This window comes from Artibeus jamaicensis, unplaced genomic scaffold (genome assembly GCF_021234435.1).
Source record: "Artibeus jamaicensis isolate MK-2021 breed Jamaican fruit bat unplaced genomic scaffold, CSHL_Jam_final contig_415, whole genome shotgun sequence".
Taxonomy (NCBI): Eukaryota; Metazoa; Chordata; class Mammalia; order Chiroptera; family Phyllostomidae; genus Artibeus; species Artibeus jamaicensis.
This window is the reverse complement of record NW_026521823.1, coordinates 3,578,405-3,602,056: the sequence shown is the minus strand read 5'-3', so window position 1 is coordinate 3,602,056 and position 23,652 is coordinate 3,578,405. Positions and strand designations below refer to the sequence as shown.

Here is a 23,652-nt window from a genome sequence, read left to right as displayed (position 1 = left end):
TAAACCCAGACACAGCAGCCACTGGAGGGAGAGCCATGAAGTTTACAGAGTGGGGACCCCCCACACCTTTAGTAGGGGGAACCACCATGCGGCTTTAGCAGAGAATCGCCACTCAGCTTTGTCAGAGTGGCGAGCCCCCACTCCCCTCAGCTTTGTGGAGAGATTCACGTGGTTTTGCCAGAGTGCAGACCCCTGCAGTTCTGGTAGAAGAGGACCAGTTGGCTTTGGGGTGCTCTCTTTGGCCACGTGTGGCCTGGGAAGCAGGAAAGACTTTGCCTGAAAAATGGGTACAAAGAACTCTTGCCAGTAGGCCATGAGAAGGTGACACATGGCTTTGGATTAATTAGAGATCCTGCCTGGATGGAGACAGCTGATGGTGCCAGTGGCCTGGATCTCAGATGTTTGCTTCTTTTCCTGAGTTATGGTACCCTGAATTGGGGGCAGGGGGAGAAGGAAGAACTGTGGGTATCTGTGGGTATCCTAAAGGACTTAGATATTTTAATGGGGACATTGGGTCACTATTTTAAGTTTGTATAGCATTAAATAAACATTTCTATTCCTTTTCACAAATCTCTGGCATTGAGAGAGGTCTTTCCTATTGGTGATGGACGATGGAGCCCAGTAGAAGGTCCTTTCGGTAGTACTATACCATCCTCAGGCCCCTGTGTTCTGTAACAAGAAGATAACTTGTATAAACAAGTAAATTGTTTTAATAGCATGGCTTTTTTCAGACTTGGATGTAATTCGTGAATTTTGGCACTATAAATCAATTTTGTATCAATATTAAATGGAAGTAAGTGTTTAACAGAAAGAAAAGAAAAGAAATTTCATCTTTGCCAATGTGGACAATGAGGCTCTCTATCGGACCTCAGGCAAATTATTAATGTGCTGTGTTTGTGTGCTCACTTACTATATAATAAACTGGATGTTAACACTGACCCTCCATGCAGATAGTTTATATGATTCAGCCAATAAACTTCTGTTAAATGCTCAGAAGACAGAAAAAACACATAAATGTAGTAGAAAAAAATCCCGAGTTATATGTTCTCATAAAGAATAGAGATTTATGGCATATATCCTATACAAATTCATTATAAAGGCACATACTCTGCAGACCTCTCATGTCAAATATTTTTATTCTGAACACAAATACATTGTCACATCAAGACTGGTGAAAAGAAAAAGAAAATAAAGGGAAAAGGGGAAAAAGAAGGAAAAGAAGAAAGTGAAAGACCAAATAGTGTGATATCAGAATATGTCACTATATAGAAATATAGAAGTAAATTAAAAATTAACAAAGGCACCTATATTCTGGGAGATATCTATGGTATAACAATTTTATAGTCAGAAAATCTGAATCCAAACCTTCATCTACAATTTGCTCTGATTTTGATTAACTCTATTTTTCTATACTTCAATTCCTGATTAGAAATGTTAGATGTGTGATGAGACTATAAAAACTGCTGCAAAGGTGAAAAAATGAAATGTTTGAAAATCATTGGCATATTGTACAGCACACAATAGAGGCTCTCTCTATGCTTGGTAATTGCTTTTATAATAAATTACTTAAACTCAAAGGAGCTAGAACTGGAAAACATAAAAAAGAAGGTAAGACCAAAGAGAAATAAAAATGAAAAGATAAAACTGCATTATTTCATTATTTTTGACAACTACATTTAGGGAAACTAACTGCATGTAATACTTTAGAGTGGGAGTGGACTCATGGATATGACTTTGCCCTGAGTAAGAATCTGCCTAGAATTGCAGATGGTATAGAGTTTTTCATCAATATAGATTAATCTGTTACATATTAATAATATTAATATAATAATAATCTAAATGAGTCTGTGTATCATTATCTAGGAGGTCAAATAATGACACTTTTGCATGAGAGGAAATGATTACAAGGATTAAGGAAACATAATGTGAAAGTATATGCACCTAAAAATATAGCTTTAAATCCTGGGGCTGTGAAGAAAACAGTTTTAGTAGTTTGGCAACATGAAGATCTGAGGAAGACTCACTTGCTGACCCCCCTCTCACTCAGTGATGATATGGGGGCTGGTTGTCTAATTATCCATAGGATTTGATATGCAACTATTTGAAGAGTTTCTAGACTTTTATTGTTTCTGCTTTAAAAAAATACAGCTAGTATGCTTGTTTGGGGAATATCTATAATTTGAGGAATATAAGCCTGAAGGCCTAGTTTTTCATTGTTCTTAGTTGAATAAACTAGTGAGTTTAGGGGGCCAGGGAACCACTAATCTCTTCCAATGAAATCCCACACTACATAGTCTTGTGAATATGTTACCTATTTAAATAAGCATAAGGAAGAATGTTTTGATATTTCACATACAAGGTTTAGAGTGCAGAATGTAAACTTAAGCTAAAGTACATATGTAATGTTTTCTCATTAGTTTCTCTCTTAAAATTATATAAACATTTTTTTCTGCCAAGTTTAATGGTCACAAATTAGGGTATATTCTTTTTATTTAAACTTTTTTTATTATTTTTAGTTAGGCTATAGTATAACTTTTGGAAATTATAAAAAATAAACAGACCTTCAGTATGTACCAGCATATTTATTTTGCTTTATTATTTTAAAGCAAGGACAGGAAGAAAAGAAGGAAGAGAAAGAAAGCAGGAGGAAGAGAAAAGAGAGAGGAGGAAGTAAGAAAGGAAAAAAACATCATATATAGATCTAACACTTAATCATTTCCCTCTCTTGTTGTGCTTCTCAGAGGCAATCCATATGAGAAAAAAGTGTGTAACACTCACACATTTAAACAATCTTTATCAAGAATGGTTAAGTTCTCGTCAAACACAAAATTCTAAGCATCTGTTTTTTTCTTCTTCTTAGGCCTTTTACTGTTTATTTCTGGGGAATTTATGAAAATCTAGGGAGATAAATTCATTTTCTATTACTTAATGGGTTTTAGTAGAGGTAAAAGAAAATCACATAGGGTGGAGTTTGAGACAACTGTGTACTAAGAGCAAAAAAAAAAAAGAAATTTGATAGCTATTTTCTCAGTTAATTCAGGAGGCATAATCATTGTAAAGTAGGTAAGGCTTCATTAAAGGAATAATAGTATCCATGTGAAACACCCGTTTAGTATGCATTAGTGTTAGTTAAAAAGGAAAGGTTGCGTCTTGCACAGAAAAACATCATTAACATAGGAATCAGGTATGTTGACATTCTCTCACACCTGTCCTTACATAGCAAGCTGCACAAAGGCAAGTCAGCTAACTTCTTCCTCTGTAAAGTAATGAAAGGCATATGCACTTTCATATATCTTTCATAGCTTTCGAGTCATATAATACTGAATACTTACATTTTATTATCCTTTATCAACTGCAAAGAAACAAAAACTACAAAAAAGTATTGATTATACTTCATTTGTGCTTAATTCAGAAATGATCACTAATAAAATAATATATTTTATATTGGGGATTTGATTGCTTATTTGCATTGTACCTTGAGACCTAAAAAATTATCTTTATAAAAATCAAGATCATGGAAATCTATTAACTTATAACATTTACACATGTTGTATTTTACACATAAGAGTGAAGAGTTTTCATTGAACTTGCCATCATTCAACTTGGACTATGTCAAGAAATATTAGCTGTGATGACTTTCTGTTTGTGCAATATATTCCCAGATACATTTTTTTAGTGATTCAAACTGCAATAATGTTTGATACAAAACCATTTATGGTCAGAATTGGCATTCAGAGTTTTCCCTAAAATTATAGCTTTGTCTTTGCACTATTACATTGTGTCATTATGCTAACTGCAAACCATTGAGTAAATTCACAGTTCTTTGCTTAGTAGCCCAAAACTTAATTATGTTAATTTTTTAACACAGAAAAAGCATAGACTATTAAGTCACAGTTTAACTCAGAATAGAATAAACAAAAAACCCAAAATTGTAACATCTTAATAAGCCTTTTTGACTAAAATTTATGCAATAATATTTGATCTGAACAGATAGAATAATTAGAAAGTATCAAATAATCAAATGTAAAGAGATTATTTGAAAGTTAAATATTTAGAATCCATTTAGAAATGTATACAACATTACATTGTGCCTGAATGAAATAGTTTATTTAGACATACCTGGTAATTGGTGGGAGGTAATGTCCTAAAACTTTTTTTAATCATGTTGTTAAAAATATTTATTTTGAACCTCATTGTTTGGACAAAATTCTAAACATTTTACAAAGTCATACTTCCCTGTAGAGACCACTCTGTAAATCAACCACTCTCGTCCTGCAATAGAATATTCTGATTCCTCTGTACCTTTCAAGGATGGTCCTGTGGCAGTGGAAAAGGTGCTGAGGCTGGACCTGCAGTTTGCTGGTGCATACATGAACCCTTGAAGATATACACAGCAGAGGACATATAGACAGCAAAGGATGCAATATTCCTTCTCACTTAAGGAAGAGAGAAGTTCAAAAGTAGTCTAGAATAAATTCAGTTGAGGGTGGAATTCTAATAAAGATAAGGATGTATACAGCAGCTTTAGGTCTCATAGTGGTTCATGGGAGAATGTCTACCTTCTTCAGTGATTGTGGAAATGGATCAAGGGAAGGTTTGATAATCATGGATGAAGTGTCTATGCCACCATTGGCAGTGTGTTGAGAAGTGGTTTAGTGAATTTGAGCTTGTGATGAAAACAGTCACTGGTGTGGCAAACCAGATGAAGATAATTGGTCAAACTCACTCCCATAAAATGAAGAGTTGACACAGGAACACTTTTCTGGAGATAACACTGAGATAGCTTGAAGGAATATGGCATTTCAATAGAGGCAACAGACAACAACTGTCACCCACTGGTTGAAAATTTTAGTGATGTTGAGATAGGAGAATTATGATGGGAAACATTAAGTTTACTTGTTATTCTCACCCCGTTCCAGTGCAAAAGAATGCTACTCCTATGATCAAAGACATAAAAAAATAAAAACCAGAAACAACATTTGCTAGTTTGTGACCAAACAGCACCTGGAAAATTTGCAGCATTTTTCTTGCTCATCTTGAGTCAGACTTATTCATATGGTCTAGGTGAGACTTTGAGGGCCATGAAGAAAAAAGGAAGGCATGGGTATTACACATAGTACTCAATCTTTTTTCATGTTAACAGCAAGATAATTAGCAGTACTAATCTATAAAGAAGCCAGAAATTTGTTATACAGCTCTAGAGTTAGTCCCTGATTTGCCTATGGCATTGCTCATGAGATTTAGAATACTTAGGTGTCACATGCTATTATCTTTTCCCAGACACATGTTTGATATGATGGAAAGGAAAAATATTGGATTAGACTTCTATAAATACTTGGTATTGCACAAAGCTGACCCAAATTTAGATGTGAGGTTTGAAACTCAAATAAGTAGAATATGTAAAAAAGATACTATGCCAACAAAGTAAGTTCACTACAACAAGATAGTGACTGTTCCAAAGGAAACACAGATACTTATTCATGATTTCTTAGATGAGTATATTTTATAGTTATATAAATATTCGACATATCTTCTGAGAATATTACACAAAAAGTCAGTAATTTCTGCTTGGCCTCCTAAATGCAACAGGCAAGATTCACTGACCTTAGTGTTTGTGGAGATCAAAAAAAGGGCAAATTCTCTGGAGGGCTTCTTATTCCATAAATTATATGCTTTTACTGGTATCCATGAGGACTAATCTTGAGAAAAAAAAAGCAGAAATCTTTCCTGACTCAGACACTGGCCCACAGTGTACGCATCATTATGGATGAAATGAGACATTCACATGGACTACCAAGACTGGTGGGGGAAAAAGGGAAAGCATGGCTTTTCTCTCAAGGGAAGCCAAATGCTGTGGCTTTTGCAGTGACCGGCCTTTATTGGGTTTCTTGGCACATTACATAATTAATGGTCCTCCTTTACTATGCACAGGTTGTTTTAGGTGGTTACCTTTTACAGAGAACAAAGGAGCCAATGCCAAAGGAGCCAATGCCACCTATCACATCACAGAAGAGGGATATTTGCAAGCGAAAAGGGCAAAAGTAGTTGGACCAATTACACTCCTTCTTGGGAGTTTTAGCATGATTTTAGGAAGTTATTTTGCAGTAAATGTTTGCCATAAATCTGGGTGAGGGAGTCTTTATCAAAAAGCAAGACTCAAAGCCACCTAGGCATATTGCAGGCCTGATTCCCCATGGGAGAACCTATCCGTGGGCGTGGGTACTATGCATCTCCCAGTGGGATTTGGGCCCATGCCATGCAGAATGGTCTACTACACTTTCCCAGTTTCTCTCAGGAAAAAGCCCACTTCTAGTGTCTCTAGCAGTAGGAGCAAGAACACTAGAGATTTCAAATACAAAACGAGTTATCAATTTGACTTACCAAATAATAATGAAGAATACATATATTGCTTTGGCTGTACATGCTTTTTAAAAAGATGTCAATTATTTATTTTTAGACACAGGAGAAGGGAAGGAGAAATAGAGGTAGAGAAACATCAATGTGTGGTTGCCTCTCGCATACCCTCTACTAGGGACCTGGCCTGGAACCCAGGCGTGTACCCTGACTGAGAATCAAACCAGTGACCCTTTGCTAATCAGGCCTGCACTCAATCCACTGAGCTATACCAGCTGGGCCTGGCTATACATAATTTGTAGGAAATCTTGGTCTTACCTCCTTTTCCTTCAACAAAGGGAACAAAAATATTATGAAGGGTTCGTTGGATCTTCTTGTGAAAGCTAAACAAGAAGTGCCATCATGGTTAAAATATGGCATAGGAGCACCACTACGAAGATAGCAGATGTAGACATTCTAAGAAGAGTAGATTCTGTGGAGGATTTAGTGCTAGAAGCTATGAATATAGTAGCATGCTAATAATTCCAGCTTCAGTGGTAGTTGCTTTATCAGCCACAATGGTCACATTGCTGGAGGCAGCCATCACAGCAGGAGAGTTTGGTGGAAGTAGCTATAGACGTGTTTACAATTGAAGGTAAAGAGGGAATTACAACTTACAAGGGGTTGACTAGTGTAGCAATAGAATATGCTTTCCAGTAGATCATCCTGCCAAACAGGATAACATGGGAACCACGTGAAACTTAGCTACCCTATACTTTGTGCAGCTTGAAGAACACACTGCAAGTTACTAACTGCATTACTCTGTTATGTTTTCAAAGGAGGTCATGGTCACAAGAAGAGATGAAAGGAACAGTCAGCAGCCCTGTTGGGAGGGCAGTTGGAAGACTTCCTTTGCTGTAGTTCAGATTAATTCCCCCATCCTGAACTACACTGACAATTTTGTGTGACGATAATTTGTTGTTAATACTGTGCCTTTAATTTTACAAGGCATTTTATTTTGATGGCTTCTTCCCTCAGTAATGTTCAAGATATCATTTGTTGACAAATATACATAGCTCTTTTAATTCTGTACATTTTAAACTTAAGCACAGTCACACATAAAACTTCATTCATTATTAAACTATTTAATGAGTAGATAAATTTTATTATAGTAAAATTCTATCTTAATTTTTTCTCTAATATATCATTATGGAGAACAGCAGAAATATATTTTTCAGGTTAAACTATTGGTATTGCAATGCCATCCTTTCTCCTTAATATAAAAATGAGCTTTGCCTTATGTTTATAAGGAGACCTGATTCTAATAAAGCAAATGTCAGACATACAAAGGGCACAGAAAATTACTAGAGAGACTCAGTGGGTCCTGATGAATCTATCTGCTCAGAACAGGAAAATAAACAGTACCCAATTACTGTTTCCTAAGACTGGGCTTCTCTGTGTACAATTAAATTTATAGTTTTAATTTACCTTTAATGTAAAATATAACTTGCGAGGATTTAATATTTCAATTGTCCTTAATAAATCTGTCATGAATGTTAGTTAGTCTTATATGATTTTTAGAAGCAATCTTTGAGTCTAAGAAAAAATCAACTAAATCACAGTTTTTAATGTTTGCTATATATAAAAAATATGCCTGCAATAATACTTCAATGTTTAGCGGTGGCATCTGCCTTGAATAGAAAAGAGCAAATATGTTTTTTTAAGATTACATCCCTTATAATTTTCTATATCAGCATATTTTACTAAGGCAGGACATATGACACTTGAAATGGCTCATCTTCTGGATATTCAATTTCAAGTGATTGGTGTTTATAGAAAAGAGTTCAAGAAGCAAAATCTAGGAGGATGAAAAGAAATGAGATGTTTATTGTGGGTCTCAAAGACACAAGTTAAAACTTTTAATCAGGAGCTAAAAATGCACAATGCTTATTCTGATTACATACACCCTGTTAAACACATTTAGAGGCACTAATGAATTTCCTAAGTCCTTTCTTAAATGGCACTTTGAAAACATTTTAGCTTTAGTTTCCATATTATGTATTTAAGAAAATATTCCACAAAACACAGATCTTAAAAAAGAGATAAAAATGCTTCATGCGAAGGAATCAATATGCTTTACTGAATTATCTTGCCTGTGTATCATACATAAAATCGAACTCAGATTTCATTTTTATTTATTGACCAAGAACAACTGAGATATACACCATCATTCTTTTGCTTAAATTTGTTTTTTCTTTGTTTATATTAGGAAACAAAATAATAATTTCTATTATAATAAAATCTGAGGAGTGGAAGACATAAAATTGAAAATTTTAAAATATTTATTTTATTTTTTGTTAGAATGGAAAACATGACTAAAGAATTTTGATGTAATTTGAGCCCTTGCTGGTGTGGCTCAGTGGATTGAGTATTTGCCTGTGAGTCAAAGGGTTGCTGGCTTGATTCACAATCAGGGCACCTGCCTAGGTTGTGGTCCAGGGTGGGGGACCCATAAGAGGCAAAAACACATTGATGTTTCCATTTATTTCTCCCTCTCTTCCACTCTTTCTAAAAATAAATAAATAAAATTTTTAACAAAAAAGAATTTTGACATTGTTGAGTACCTGAAGAAAAAGAGAGATATTTAATAAAGACCTATGGGAAGGTCATAGATAAATTTTCCTGCTTGTTGAGAACAGAGAGACATCCAACACCTGCATTTCATATAGATTTAAGCTAAAATGACCTAATGCATCACAAGGTACATAAATTTTAGTGAGGATGAAATGCTTTTTCCAAGACAATAAACAAATAAATAAACAAAAAAGGTTATCAAATACTTGTGACACAGTTGTCCTTTGATCCTCTATTTTCATTATAATAAAATATTTTCTAAATTAAAAAAAAATAAAAATGACACAAGGTCTCAATGAGCTGCCAAAGAAATCACACAAATTGAATTATAAATACTAAGTGATTCATTGATACATAGCATCAACTTGATAAATTATTTTTACATTAAATGAGATTTAACTATTTCTCTAATGATAGTGAAGTATTAGGTAAACACAAAAAGTTAGAAGAGACACAAAAACAACAATTCTTCCTATTTACATATATTTATTTTAAAATATCTTCTGTCAAGGCCATAGGCTTTTCTGTGAGTCTGAAAAATTAACAGATTTTACCTATTGAATTGTGGCTGAAATAACTATCTATATAAGTTTAAGCTTGATAATATATATTTTTTTGCTTTCTGAGAAACAATTAAAAATTAGTAGAAACACAAAAAAGAATAAAGTGTACTTGGGAATCTTATGAAAAGACAAGAAGTAGGAATAGTTAAGGATACAGACTACCTAATGAGAATCTCAGCTTTTAGCCCTCAATGTTAACTTGGACAATTTATATAATATGCCTATGTTTCATTTTTCTCATTTATAAAATGATATTAATATCTATTTCACTTGATTATTATGAGGTTTGAATACATTAATACATGTGAAGAGCTTAGAAGAGAGCTAAGTACCTTATAAAGTTTCAGTATTAAGCTATAACTTGTTTTCCTTATTAAAGTAAAGAGAAATGTTTCCCTAAGTATTGATCACTGAATAGTTGATTATATTCTCTGTTTCTACGTTACTGGCTTTAGTTCATGTCTTATTTCTCTATAATTGTAATTTGTTTCCCTTTCTATGGTAAAAAAAATTTTTAATTATATACTAAGTGTTATTTAAGTGTATCATATATAAAAATTTCCACAGTGCAATGTGATTATTAGGTATTCTTTTCAATGATTTTTAAACTAAATGTAAAGGACCTTCTTAAGAAAATGTGACTTTTTCAATGCAAAAATAACTGAATGCTTAAAGTGTATTGAAAATTATTACTCCACAGAAAAAATAAATTGGAAAAATGTGGTTATATATCTAACCTGCTTCTGAAGACTTTATAATATAATGATAAAATTCTGTGTCTACATTTATAAGATTTAGAAAGTAGCAATACTAAAAAAATTACTCAGAATTATTTTATACTATAAAACAGTACTTCCAACTGCAAAGGACTTTAACTTGTAGACAAACAGATGATTGATTTTGAAGATATTTCAATTATTTAAAAATGAACAATGAAAATTAGGAGCTATATCATAAAAACACAAACAACATATGAATGTACAAACATGCCAATCACTATAGGAAAACATATTTTACTCAGGTTTTGGGTCTGCAATTGAATTGGAAATAGTTCACTAGAATACATAAGTAGCCTACCTCAGTCTCTTATACCTAGAAAGTATAACATCCCATCATGAATAATAAAAGAATAATTAATCTAATTTCACTGAAATATTTTATATGTGGGAAAATTTCAATTTTGGAAAAACAAAAAATCAAAGGTGGCTTTTAAGCATTTCAGTGTCAGCATCTTAACTTATAGAGAGGATTATCATTTTGTTCTGGTGAAGATATTGGTATAATAAAGGAATACAGAACCCAGACCTGAATTGTTAAATTCATAACATTGACAAGATTTTTGCTTAAATGTCACTGAGTGATGGTTTCAATTCATATCTCAATGTAAGAAAGCTTCAAGTAAAATTTGATCTAAGCAGTATTAATTTGAAGTGATAAGATATAGTTCTAAAATAAGTAATCAGAAATATGCATAACTAGATTATTTTGATAGCCTATTATCTCTTTACATTTTTCATATAAACATTAATATTTTAAAATTATATTATTATTTATCAGAAGTAAATCAATCTATTTTAATAAAATATATATTGAGTCAATTACAACAACATACTGAAAATATGATTCTTAATGTTGTTACTTGAAAAATAATAAAATTATATACACAGATAAAGTATTTATGTATAGTATTTCTGGAAGCTAAATATCATGTAGTTATTTCTTATCAAAATAAAATATAACCTTTTACATAATAGTAAGAAATTATATCAAATTTTCTAAAAAGAAATGTGTTGGTGTCAAATATAGTTTCAAAGAAGGAAAGACTGAACAGTTTATATAGTATAACCATGCTCATGACAGGGAGTAAGAGAAAGTTCCAGCATATTAAATTATGCATTATAAATGTAGTCTGATAGTCCAGAATTCTGTGGCTATGGCAATGATACATTCATAGATTTTATATTATTTTTCCATGGTTATGTAAAACACAAACTTTCTTAAAGAGAAAAGAATATAATTAATTGGGATATAAGAATATTAAAAAGTTTGAATATAAATTCTAATCAGAATAGTCCAAGGTAAAAGCCAGAATGCATTTTGATGTCTATAGGAAACTGGGTGTTTAGTAATCTGTTCCCAATGAAACAGAATTGGGGCCAGTGAAATGCCTAACCTCGTCCACATTTATGGAGAGTCAGTGGGAGTCAGGAAATTTGACTAGGCCTAAGAGGTGATCATGATTCCCTCGCTAAATTCCCAGTCTCTATAAAACTAACAGGAAGGAGAAAAGAAGCGTAGAAGCATAAAAAGACACAAATGCGTCACCAGCGTAGTCAAACTGTGAGAGTGCCAAAGCCCAAGATTTGGGGAGGAGTGTGGTTTTCTCTTCCATTAGCCAAATATATGTTTTTGAGTGTGTGTGGGGGGGGGTGTTCTCTAAAAGAAAAACTTCCAGCTTGATGTCTGCTTAAGCAAGAGGTTTATTGACTTCCTCCTATGCATCTTTGCACAATGGAGAAGAGAACTGGACAGAGATCATAGAGCAGGGGAAAAAACAGCAAGGAAGTAGCCAGCATCCCGGGTTGTGTTTTTAGGACAGAAGAAGTGAGATTTTCACAGGGCAAGGGGACACACCGGAAATTCACCCCAGAGCTTGAGCTGCTGCTGTTTCTCCCAAGAGGATTGATTGCCTGCCAGATAATGAACACCAGCAGCTTGAGCTTGTGGATGCACCAAACAGTGGGAAGTAAGGGTATTCAGAGAAGAGGACTAAGTAGTTCTCCATAGTGTGGAATCCCAGGGCCCCCTGAAGAACTCACACGTGAACCCTTTGGGAAAGCAAGTCCTTGGACTTGTATTGCACAGAGGAGATTAATGATTAATCAGTGTCAGCCAGTGTGTCAAAAACAGCCAAGTAAAATAAAACAAGTATCAGTTGGGTAAAAAATATATACTTCCTTCCTACCTTTAGCATTTCTATTTAATAATGTGGAAGAACCAACTTTAAAGAGAAAAATGGAAACAGTAAATCAATGCTAACCATAAACTTAAAAAATTTATTTAGAGTCCCAGATAAAACATGAACTGGGGAATGGACTTGTAGAAGGAAAATTATTTAATAAATTCATCTTTAACTCATTGATTTTTAAACCCTGTAGTCACCAGAGAATTTTGTAATCAGCTCAAGATATAGTTAAGAAATAAACATAGAGATTTGACAGAGACCAACTAAATTTAGTGCATGGAAAGAAATATTTGATTTACAGTCTGACTTGTACTCAATATACTGGCCCCCATATTTAGAACATTCATGAATACCTGTTTCTTTTAATAGAGTTATATACTTTTTAATATACAAAGACACCTGATATACCTATTTGACTTAAAAAAAATATGTATATATACTAAAAAGCCTTTTTTCCTTTAAAAGAAGCAGTATAATAGAAGCATATATGGAATGAGACTCACTTAATGTTTGTGCTTCCTCCAAGTGCTATAGATATTTCAGAGGCGACAATGTCATGCCTAATATCATTTTCCTACATTGTTTCAGAAATGGGTAAAAAGAGAGAGCAAGTAAAATTTAATTTTGTCTTTATGTTGAACAGAAAACAACAGAGGGAAGCACCAAAAAATGTTCCCTGCAAATCTCTTCCTTACCTAGTCACAAAATACTTATCGGCAAAGGAAAGTTTTACAATGTTTGAAAAAGTGATCCTTTAAGTAATATTTATAGTTTTAATATTTTTTTCTGTTAAACAAGAACCCTTGATATAAATAAAATTGATAATACATCTCTAACCCATACAGTTTGCTTTCTTAAATGAATCACCAGTTCTAGAATATAAGTAATAATATTGTGATAGAAAACATTATTTACATTGATAAGGTAATTCTTTCTCATAAAATCCATTGAATTCAAGCTAATTGTTCAAAGGTAAAATTTTGTTCTCTATTTATGTGAAGTGTCTTATTCAGCAAAAGCTATGATTAGCACTTTTTTATATAAATGTATAATAGGTAAGTAGGAAAATAGACAGATATGTTTTAATGGCGTAAAATGCATGTGAAATCAAGAAAATCTTGTTGATTTTCTACCTTACCAGGTAGTTTGGGTGGAGTATTACCCCATACACCAACACATTTGGGGTTTGATTCTTGGTCAGGGAATGTACCTAGGTTGCCTGAGTTTAATCCCTAGTTGGAGTGCATACATGAGCCAACTGATCGATGTTTCTCTCTCATATTGATGTTTTTCTATTTTCTCTGTCTCTCTTTATTTCTCTCTTTATTCCCTCCTTTCTTCCCCCTAAAATCAGTAAGCAGATTCTTGGGTGAGAATTTTAAAAAATAATATTTTGTTTAGTTAAATTTTCAGCACCAGAGTTTCTGAGTCCTAAAATAAATTTCATTCTAATATGCTTAATAAATAATATCTAATTTTGTACAGTATTGAAAAAAACTATTTATTAGAAATAATGTTTGAGAATTTATAAAAAGGTGAGGCTAAGTAAAAGTAAAAAATTGCTTTCAAGTTCTGAATAGGAGAAAATAATTAAATAAATTTTACAAATTATATTTCTAGAAAACATTAATTCTGTATTTTATAGCATTAATTCAAGCAAATTATCTAAGGGAAAGTTTAGAGAAGTGGCCTGGCTTCTGTTTTTTTTTTTTAAGATTTTATTTTTTATTTTATTTATTTATCTTTAGAGGGGAAGGGAAGGAGAGAGGGAGAGAAACATCAATGTATGGTTGCCTTTTGTGCTTCCCCTGCTGGGAACTGGCCTGCAGGGAACTGGCCTGCAGGGAACCGGCCTGCAACCCAGGCATGTGCCCTGACTGGGAATCGAACTGGCTTCTGTTTATAAGAGCCAATTCACTTTGAATAGTTTACAAAAGTGGTATTCTAAAGACATTATGAAGAGTTGAGAGATGTGGGTGAGGGGAGAAAAATCATAAGGAAAGAAAGGCAGTACTTAAAACCTGGTTCTGTGGAAGAGTCTAAGGAAGACAGCAGAACTCCAAGTACTTTGTGGGATGTGATGGTATAATATGTATCTGTAACTGAACACAAGTCCAGCTGCCTGCCACAGTAAAAGTTAAAACTCATAAGGCAGGTACTGGTGAGACAGAAAGTGGTTTATCAGGTGCTGGTGACCTGAGAAAATGGGAGACTCTCATCCCAAAGCCCATCTTAACATCTTAGCACAGGCAGAGGCTTTTATCAGGAGGGAAAGGGAAAGCAGAACAAATAAATCAGGGGGAAGGAGGTTGAAAGTTCTCTATGTATTAGTCAGCACAGCCCACTCCAATGATTATTTGGAAAATGGTCAAGTGGAGATCTAATTTTTGTGGTTGAGAGTTAGCAAGTCTCTTGGAGCCAGAATGCCCAGTTGCTGGCTTCAACCTCCTTCCCCGAAGTTAGTTCTTGGAACTCTCATGCCAATATATACCGTATCCATGGGTTATATTGTATGGTGTGGAGGATCTTTGGAAATAACAACCACTTTGAGAAGTTCTGAGGTTCTGTATTTACTCACTTAGGAATTATCACTGCAGTAGATACATAAAACAGACACATTTTGATTCTCATTGGTAAAGTAATTTATTCAGATGATTGATTTATATACAACTGTTCTCACCCAGATACAGTCAGTAGTTACTTACTGTTCTGGGTGATTCCTATACCTAGAGATTTTGACATATTTCAACCAGAGATCATTTAGGCAAAGATCCACATCCTATATTTTAAGAGAAATTATTCTCTAACATAATGATGCATCTCCTGCTTGGTTATTCCAGCTGGACCTCTTTTCATTGGAAATTCTAGTCCAGAGCTCTCCACAGCCTGGTCCTTGTTGACTCTCCCTGGGCCTCATGAGGACCCCTTTCGTCTTTTTGGATCAATAGCTCTACTTATGCAGAGAAAACAAAGCTCCAGGCAAAAATCAGATAGAAAGAGAAAAGGAAATAAAAAAGCAAACCTTTCTCTCAAGTGATTCCTGTACTTCATTCACTAAAGGCCACATACTCAGTTTTTTGAAGTCAGAGAATTATGATGGGAAGGAGAAAAACCAATTTCATTGTAGGTTAGGCATTATTTAACATTTTTGCAACGATTCCTGGTCTATTTCATCAGTACATTTTAATGGTGTTTTTATATAATGTTGTAGCCTTTTGTCAGAAGCATTTTTTTATATGTCCATACTAATTGGTCCCCACTATTACCTTAAAGAAACAGAGAGCTTTAGATGAATTTGAGGCCAGCATTATTATGTGCTCTCTCTGACCATCTCATTTCCATGATAATGTTTGCACTTCAGTAATATCTCATTTGTTTAAATTATAATATGCTGTAAGTATGATATCTACCCTACATACATCATATAATTGGCAATATACTTAAATATAATATCTCCAAATTATTATTTATTGATATTGGTATGTAACTATAAAGTGATAGGCTATTAAAGAAAAATTAATGGTTTAAGGCACTGGCAATACAGTTTGAAGGAATGAATTTTTTATTAATAGTATGAGGAATTGTATTTGGAAGTAAATTAAGTATAGGCTATAAACAAAAATGGAAATTTAGTTCTGGCTTAAGAAACTTGATTGAAGGGTGAGAAAATCAGGTTGTATGTGTTTAGATTTAATTGGATATTCAACTACATTTAAAAATAAGCAGCTACTATATATTTATATATCTATATCTATCTATATCTATACATTTAAAGATTAGAAAAGTTTTCAGGAATACATTTTTCAAATGTTAGTGTTAAAATGGCATTAGAAATCACAGAAATAGATGAGATTGCCTGAGAAGAGAGAATGGAAAGGAATGAGTAGATTCCCAGAAGTTGGGACTCATAACTGTACCAATTTGTGATCAAGTGGATGCTGTTTGCTAAGACTATAGTCTCTTTTACATGCTTCAAATTTGGAGGACACTCAGGTCATATCATCTTAAAGAATAGGAACTATGAGTTCTTTTTATTTTAGAAAATGATTTTATTTTATTTGAGTGTTGCCATTTTTAAAAATAATAATTAGCTTGATTTTATATTATAACAACCAACATTTATTTTATAATTGCTTAATTTTCAGTTACCATGAAAAATTTTGCACACTTTATATTTTTAGAGTATGCAATTATACAGATGAAAATATCTATATTTATTTATAAGATGTTTTAAGATGTATTTAATTAATATAAAATGTATTTATTAATATAACAGATTTACTGATAAAATAATTTAACCTTTTCTATCAGCATCAATTAGATAGCTAAATGTGCAGTTCTATCTGGGTATTAATGAGATTTATTTTTTAAAAATTGTGTAATATATTTTGAGGAAAATTTTAGGAACATTCCATATTCTCCTCACAGTTGTGCTTGGGTTTCTGAGAGAGTGCCAATAGTGAATAAGGAAGAAATATATATCTTTAATTCTTGGGGATATGGCAATAACACACAAGAGATCTGAGGTAAAAGAGATATTTTTATTATGAGAGAGGTTATTAAATAGCTTCCTTTACAATGACAAAAGTTATTCCAGAAATTTCCTAGCTAGTTCCATGTCACTCATGAGAACTTGAAACCCTTAGTATGCACTAGGAGTTCTGGTTAACCTTCACAGAGTAAGTCGAAATAAATATTCATGAAAACCAGGTTTATTTAAAAATAAGACATTCCCATGGTTATAAGAGTGTAGGAACAATAAGGGGAATTGAGTTTTAGGTTCTCTGTGTGTCCTTCCCCAGTTCTTGTCATGGAAAAGGGGACATTGTATAAATGCAACTCCAAGTTATAGGTTTCTATATGTAGCAACAGTAGAGGTCAAGTAATTCAACCTTTTTTTTTCACCAGTCTTTGATATTTAGCTTGTCATAGGTTTTCCCTTAGTTAATTTCAGTAAGATGAAAATAAAGACCTGTACTACCTCAGAACTCCAATTTGACAATAATAAACTTACCTATTTCCCTGGTCTTACCTGCTTGATTTTTTTCCATCAGATTTCACAGTCGATGCTCTGCTCCTTGCTCTAAAAAAAGGGAACATTCAAACTGATAAATTTTTATATTCAGATAATAAACACTTTTAGTGAAAATCATATGTCTACTGAATTTTTAACCTTTTGGCTATCTTTGTTTTTCTTTGATAACCATAAAAATTTTATTTAAGCCCTGGCTGGTATAGCTCAGTGGATTGAGCATGGGCCTGTCAACCAGACAACCGCGGTTCGATTCCCAGTCAGGGTACATGCCTGTGTTGCAGGCCGGTTCCCTGCAGGCCACTTCCCAGCAGGGGATGCACAAAAGGCAACCATACATTGATGTTTCTCTCCCTCTCTCCTTCTCTTCCCCTCTAAAGATAAATAAATAAAATCTTTAAAAAATAAATAAAATAAAATAAAATAAATTTTTTATTTAATATATATCTGACTGACAATCCCCATTTTTTTTAATTTAAAAATCAATAATTATTGTAGATATCGCTTTCATGCAGGGCATTCTTTTTAAAAAAGATTTTATCTATTTATTTCAGAGAGATGGGGAAGGGAGGAAGGAAGAGAGGGAGTGAAACTCAATGTGTGGTTGCCTCTAGCACACCCTGTACTGGGGATACGGTCTGCAAACCAGGCATGTGCCCTGACTGGGAATCAAACCAGCGATGCTTTGGTTTGCAGGCCTGTGCTCAACTACTGAGCTACACCAGCCAGGGCTCATGCAGGACATTCTGAAATATTGTACAATAGTAGTTGGTTACTTGGGTAGTATTTTACTAAAATTTCACATTTTATTTTATAGCAAATACTATTTTATGATTTTATTTGGGGGAAAAGGCACCTATAGAGATGATACTGAAAAGCAACAATAAGTTTTAAAATGCATGAAACACTTAGTCATATTTTATACCATGAATATTGTAGATGATTGAATGATTTCTGTTAAATTCCTCATAATATTTGAGTCAATAAAATCAACCCATAAGAAAGTCACACCAATTAAAATTATGAACTATAACTTAGCTATTATTAAATGTTTATATGTGAATGTGTAGGTATGTATGTGTGGGGTTTTTTTAAATTAGAATAAGTAATGGAACTTGCAAAAAATCTATGATTGAAAAAATGAGCCCTGGCTGTTGTGGCTCAGTGGATTGAATGTCGGCCTGTGAAACAAAGGGTTTGATTCCCAGCTAGGGAACATCCTTGAATTGCAGGCATGTCCCCAGTAAGGAGCATGTGAAAGACAACCATAAATCAATGTTTCCCTCTCTTTCCCTTCCCTTCCCCCACTGTAAAGATAAATAGATGAAATGTTAGATAAATAAATAAATAAGAAATGAAAGATGTTTAACTAAAAGTGGAACTTAATTAAAACTTAATGTTGTGCTTAGCATCTAAATTACAAGCTTTACTTCTCTGACTCATCATGCCACTCTATACAAAATTTACTGTAAACAAGGTAATTAAAATATTTAACTCATGCTATTTTTAAGTTTATTTAAAGTTTTAGGAAAGTTTGCTGTTTGTCATTAAAATTATAAAGGAATAAATAAAAAGTAATATTCTTATTTATAAAGGCACTGTAGCTTAAATTTTCTCACAATAATATAGCATATTCTCATAAAAAAGTTCACATAAGGTAAGATTGTAAATAAATTTGCAATCTGCTCATACACTAAAGTTTAATTTCAAAGAAAATTTAATTTGTTAACATCTTGTTACACAGGTTTAAAGTAGTATAAATATACTACTTTACATACATATCCATATATACATATATATAGATAGATACTTATCTGTTTTATGCTACACAAACTAGATAATTATGTGCATATTAATTTGTACCTTCTTTTTCATGTTCAGGTATAAATGCAAAAATTATACAGTATGTCAAAGCAAGTTACTCAGAAAAAATACCATAAAATATCTATTATTTATTTTTAAATAGCTTTTATTCTATTATGAATCACACCAGAATAAAGTAAGTCACAATATGGACTTCAAAGAAGGACTGTGCTTGACAAGTTATTTTGTGCTTGAGATTCACTTTTTAAAAATTACTTTACTGTTGTTCAATTGCAATTGTCTGCATTTTCTCCTCCCCCCACCCCCATCCCAGGAAAACCTACCTCCCTCCCCTTTGGTTTTGTCCATGTGCCCTTTATACTAGTTCCTGAAAACCCTTCTCCCCACTGTCCCCTCCCCACCTCTGGCTATTGTTAGATTGCTCTTAATTTTAACGTCTCTGGTTATATTTTGTTTGCTTTTTTTCTTTTCTTTATTATGTTCCGATTAAAGGTGAGTTCGTGTAGTATTTGTCTCTTATCTCCTGGCTTATTTCACTTAGCATAGTGCTCTCCAATTCCATCCATGCTGTTGCAAAGGGTATAAGCTCCTTCTTTCTTTCTGCTGCATAGAATTTCACTGTGTAAATGTACCATAGTTTTCTGATCCATTCATTTGCTGATAGGCACTTAGGTTGCTTCCAGCATTTGGCTATTGTAAATTGTGCTGCTGTGAACATTGGGGTGCATAGGTTCTTTTGGACTGGTGTTTCAGGACTCTTAGGATATAATCCCAGCAGTGGAATTGCTGGATCAAAAGGCAGTTCCATTTTTAGTTTTCTGAGGAAATTCCATGCTGTTTTCCACAGTGGCTGCACCAGTTTTCATTCCCACCAACAGTGAACTAGGGTTCCCTTTTTTCCACATTTTCTCCAACACTTTGTTGGTTTATGTTGGCCATTCTAACCGGTGTGTATTTCTTATACAATTGCAAGTAAATTAAAAGTTTTGTGATTAAACCTTTTAAATCATGACTTATTCTTTTCTGTGAAAAAGGTGTAAAATATTTTTATAATTTAAATTGTGATACATTTATCAATTAAAATATTTTTATTTTACATATTGTTCCTGTGGATATAAAATAATGCTTTTGTTTTGTCTTATATAATCTAATATAAGAAGACTCTTCTTTTGATACATATTATTATGTAAATATTTAAAAAGGTTAATTATATCCAAATCTTTTTTAATTGTCTTGTTGCTGCTGCTGGTAGTATTGTTTTATGATTCCTTTCTTTGAATTTTATTTTTCTTATTAGAAAAATATATTTATAAAATTGAATTCTATACATATATTTCATTTATTTTATTACCTTTTAAATTACAAATAAATTTTCTGTTTTTCTACCTATCTCAACAAATCTAAGTCAGAAATGAAACAATATTTACTGATCTCAAGCAATGAAAAGAAAAAATAATACACTAATTTTCACAATCTGTCACTTTTTTCCACTTTTATTTTTTCTAAAGTTATATATTTTTTGTCTCTGCTTATTATGGTCATGTATCTTCAAAATTTACATTATTTTATTTAAAAATTCAATAACTTTAAATCTGCTTTTTTAAAAATATTTTTTATTTATTTATTTTAGAGGGATGGGGAAGGGAGGAAGAAAGAGAGGGAGCAAAACATCAATGTATGGTTGCCTGTAGCACACCCCATACTGGGGATATGGCCTGCAACCCAGGCGTATGCTCTGACTGGGAATAAAACCAGTGATGCTTTGGTTCAAAGGCCTATGCTCAATTCACTGAGCTACACCAGCCAGGGCCTTAAATCTGCTTTTTAAGCACAATTATTTGTGTTTCATTGTATGAATAAATTGAATTGGTACTTACCAACTTTTCTTTTTCTATCATAAATTCCAAGCTTATTTATTCTTATTTCTATTCATGGATTAATTGTTTTGTTTGGCATTTTATTTGGTTTTAATAGGATTTTCATCTTGACATATTTTTAAAGAAGAACACATTATGTCTGAATATTTCAAAGATATTTCCATTGGAATTATGTGAAGATGTCATCACTGATGGTATAGGATTCTCATTTATAACTTTTTCTCTAAATACTTAAAAATAATTTATTGTTTTCTGATAACTTGTATTTTGGTATCAGGGTAATATTTCTTTATTTTCCTATTTCTTCCCCTAGTATTAGGATTTATTTTGTCTCTGAAATTATTTAAATTAATGAGGATATGTTTTCTGTCAATTACTTTTTATAAGTTATAATGAATAAATAACAGACTTTTTGCATATTAAGAATTTTCTTTGATTCTGAAATAGTTATGGCATATCTTCAGACATTGTAGAAGATTTAATGTTATCTTAACTTTTGTATTGCCTATATCTCATTCATATAAACAATATAGTCTACTTACTTTTTCAATTATAGGCTGGGATTTGCTTCATTTTCGTAAGAGACATTTCTGTAGTGCCAAATTTGGAATTCTCTTTGCCTAATATGAATTTCTTCTTTGGCTTCATCATTTGTGCTATTGTTTCTTTTCATTTCCATTTCAGTCATCTATTTGCTTATTATATTACTTTTCATTTGGTACTTCATGCAATTCATAGAACAACTGAAATTATTAGATTAACATCCTTTAAATAACAGGTTTCTAATTTAATCAATGAGCACATTATATCTATAAAGTGGCTCTATGTTTTACTACTTCTTTCCAGAATTTTATGTTAGTAAAATTGTTAGATTTCATCCATTTCTAGCTTCTTTACTCAATGAAGCCTAATTTTTTTCATTGTGTTTCATTATTCCATTTATTTTCTTTTATAGGGATGACAAAATGACTCAGTTTTTCTATAGTCAGACACATTACTTAGTTGGCAAAGTTTTACAATCATTCATAATTTATAGAAAAATTTCTTTTTTTTTTAATTAAATAAATTTATTTATTTTTTTGAATTGTTTAGGTTGTTCTTTCCCCCTTATTTGCCCACCCCCCCTCCTGCTTATGTCATTTTCGTTTTTCCCATATTTTGCCCCCCATCTGTTTTTTACTTTCATTTCCCTGTTGCTAACCCACTTGATCTTCATTTTTGTTTCATGAAGCATTGCTTTATTAAAGCAAAAACGAAAGCAAGTACTTTAGAAGCAATAATCCAAAGGTACAGAAAAATTTGCTGTTCATTCAAATTTCATAAAGCAGTTCCTTCCTGCTTGGATTGAGGAACAGGTCAACACAAATGGAATGATTAACTTTCTTTTAGTAAAATATTCCTCCCAAACAGTATTAGAACTCTTGATTCAGAACATACATAAAATGCAAATATGAAAAATCATCAGTAAGCCTTTAATAAGTTTAGAGCTCTTTATATAATTCCATGCAATATTTCTAATGCCAATGGCCCAGTATGTAATTAAATTATCCCATTAAAGTCATTGAATGAAATTACCATAGATATATTCAACAGAAGTATAATGGAAATATCTAATTTTAATGAGTATAATGTATTTAACTTAAAATATATCAATGTAAAAGTGGTGATAAAAGTTTTAACGTAGACTTTCTCACAGACTAAGTTTTATTCATGAAGAAGTGTTGGGAGTCAGAAGACGAATTTGAGAATCAGAGGGGAATTTTCTGTTTAACTAAAAAAACAGAAGGATATTAAATATTTTAATATTATTTTCATGTGAAAAGAAAGAAAATCATATAAGTACACAGACAATAATCTCTTCCCATAGAATTGACTCTAGAAAATATAAACTAAGAACCTGGGTCCAAATACCACTTAAGAAATTAAATAAGTGTATAAAATAATTCTCTGCAAATAACTAAAAATAAATATTTGCAATTTAATTTTGTGTGAAACAAAATAAAATTATGAAAACAGTTATGGGTGATGTTTATTAAATAACATCTTTAAGAAGATGGCATTTGTTCTTTTTTCAAGTATATTTTATTGATAATGTTATGAGAGTTGTCCCATTTTTTTCTCCCCTTTATCCCCCTCTGCCTTGCAACCCCCCCTCCTGTATCCCACTCCCACTAGTTCATGTCCATCAGTTGTATATATTTCTTTGGCTTCTACATTTCCCATACTATTCCTAACCTTCCCCTGTCTCCTTTGTACCTACCATTTAAGCTTATTTCTTGTACTTTTGGCCCCATTCTTCCCTACTCTGCTGATAACCCTCTATGTGATCTTCATTTCTGTGATTCTGTTCCTGTTCTACTTGTTTACATAGTTTGTTTTTGTTTTTGATTTTTAGGTTCAGTTGTTGAAAGTTGTGATTTTGTT

General features: G+C 32.6%; 1 pseudogene; it reads left to right on the top strand.

Annotated features, from left to right (window-relative positions):
• The first annotated feature begins 611 nt into the window (after positions 1–611).
• LOC119038923 (ATP-dependent RNA helicase DDX3X-like) lies at positions 612–6,796 on the top strand (annotated as a pseudogene).
• Positions 6,797–23,652: the final 16,856 nt, after the last annotated feature.